Source organism: Carassius auratus, chromosome 44, assembly GCF_003368295.1.
Source record: "Carassius auratus strain Wakin chromosome 44, ASM336829v1, whole genome shotgun sequence".
NCBI lineage: Eukaryota > Metazoa > Chordata > Actinopteri > Cypriniformes > Cyprinidae > Carassius > Carassius auratus.
Genome location: NC_039286.1, coordinates 10435698 through 10438085, shown reverse-complemented (window position 1 = coordinate 10438085; position 2388 = coordinate 10435698). Strand labels below are relative to the sequence as shown.

The window sequence follows — 2388 nt, the reverse complement described above, 5'->3', positions numbered from 1 at the left end:
ATGACAATATTATATTATAAAACATTATATGTTAAAATAATACTATCATCTTTTTCACATATTTATTCCACAGTGGGTCCATTATTTGTAATGTATATTTAATATTGTGTTAGTTTATATATGTATATCGTTTATGAATTTCATAGGTTATGAATTCTGCCTCATCTCAAGTGTATCTCAGATGTAAACAAAACTAGTGTTTGTTTGTTTTCTTGAGGAATTTGATAAGAACTTTCTATATTGAGATGTCTTGACTTTTGACATCTTCAGCAAATCTGAGAGCAAAGTGTGAAAAACAGAAAAACTAAAAAACAAATGTGCTCTCCGTTTGATTTGATTGGACTGCTCTCTCTCTGAGAAACACTGGAGGGATTCCAGTCAATCAAGATTTCAGTTTCAGCTATTTCCACATAAGTTCTCCATTGTGTTGACACGCTCTTCAAGCACAGTAAGGTGTGTGTGTGTGTGTGTGTGTGTGACAGGCGTCTTGCTGTCTCTGTGTCCCGCGGCTGAAGGTAAGACAGATTTACTGCCTCTCTAGTGAATGAGATTTTTGGCACGCCACACTCTTGATCCTAAAGTGAGTGTTTACTCACTCAGGAAGGTGTTGACGGGCCAAAACATGCATCTTTTAACCCTTCATGTGCTGGAAAGAGCAGCTGATCTTGTCAACAGGTGCATGAATGGATTCTGTAGCGTCTGTCCTGTTTTCATCACACTGTAGCAGTAAATGTTGATGTAAGACGCCTGTAATGACCCTCAGGGCTCCAGAAAGCTCATATCTGACACGAAGAACTGAAAAGACATGGAGAGAATACAGGTGTTAAAAGACGAGTCTTCTGGACGTGAACCACACGAAACAGCATCTTGATTTATTAGGATCTGCAGCGTATACAGTCATGAAGAGCGTGCGTGTGTGTGTGTGTGTGTGTGTCTCCGATCTGTCTGAGCTGAGTAATGTTTGCTTGTTGAATGACGTAAAAACAGCCGAACATAAATGTTTAGTGCTGTCTGTCTGGAGTTGTGATTCTGGGCCAACAGGTGTGGTTCAGGATGATTGCCTGGAATGTTTTTATGTTACGAGTGCGCTTGTCAGTTTACTGATGCTTCATCTCTTTATTATTATTATTTTTTTGTGTGCATGTTGTTTTTAGTTCAGAGGAATATTGTCTCACGGCTGGGAAGACTCACTTAGGCACCTAAAATAATATTATAATTGCATTACATCCTAAGTATTTACTGAAATTAAATCATTTTAAAGAATATTTATTTTTTAGTTGTAGTTATTTTTCAGTTTTTATTTATTTATATATTTACTTTAAAAATTTTCCAGAATATTTTTGCCCTTTTCATACTTTATGTTCAAATCTAAAGTTTCTGTTCTAACCTATTTTAATTTTAATTTAATTTTTTTAATTTTAATTTTTTTTAAACTGTTTACATTTTACTGAAATTTTTCTAGGATTTGTCTTCGTCATTGTACTTTCTGGTTTTTATAACACTATAATTTTAATTCTATTATAACTGTATTTTATATATTTAATTTTATTTTAAACTGCTTACATTTTGTTTAACAAGCAGTTAAATTAAATTAAATAATTTTATTTAATAATAATTTTCAGAATTTGTCTTTGTCATTTAATTTTCTGTTTGAACATTTTATAATTTTCATCCTATTATAATTACATTTTATTTTATTTTTATATATTACATTACATATATTACATAACTTTATTTTTAAAATTTTTAATGGTTTAATTTTTAAACTGCAAGTTCTGCACATGAAGTTTCTCTTGCAGTCTTTTTTAGTTTTTATTTATATTTACATGTAATAATAAAATTAATAATTTTAAAATATAATATGAAATCTTTCTGACCCCAAACTTCTGAAGTTTCCCTTTATGGGAAAACAATGACAGTGATTATTATACTGTAAAATATTGTGAAGAATATTTGATAATACTGTCAACTAGTGCCATGATATTTGATATTATTAATCATTTTTGCACTGACCGTCACTCTTCAAAGCCGCAACACTGATGAATGTTGAACAAAACATGTTTGGAAAGAGAAATACTTTTTAAAAAGAAATACATATAACAACTGAGAATGACCTTTATAACATATATCACACACACACACACACACACACACACACACACACACACACACACACACACACACACACACACACACACACACACACACACACACACACACACACACATATATATATTCATAAACACACACACACACACACACACATAATGAGAATCACCATTGAAAATATGGTCTAATAACATTTTGTCATTAAAAAAAATAATGTCATAATACAAAAAAAAAACTTTTTAAATTGTTTCATTAAAATAAATACATATAAATAAAAAA

The 2388-nt window shown here is 30.9% G+C and overlaps 1 long non-coding RNA gene across 1 annotated transcript in view; it reads right to left on the bottom strand.

The window, feature by feature from the left end:
- Positions 1 to 287: 287 nt before the first annotated feature.
- Positions 288 to 2388, bottom strand: part of LOC113062006 (uncharacterized) — an 8810-nt gene continuing 6709 nt past the window's right edge. Inside the window, exon 3 of the long non-coding RNA XR_003278485.1 lies at positions 288 to 795. This is a non-coding gene — a long non-coding RNA (uncharacterized LOC113062006). The remainder of the gene's footprint in view (positions 796 to 2388) is intronic.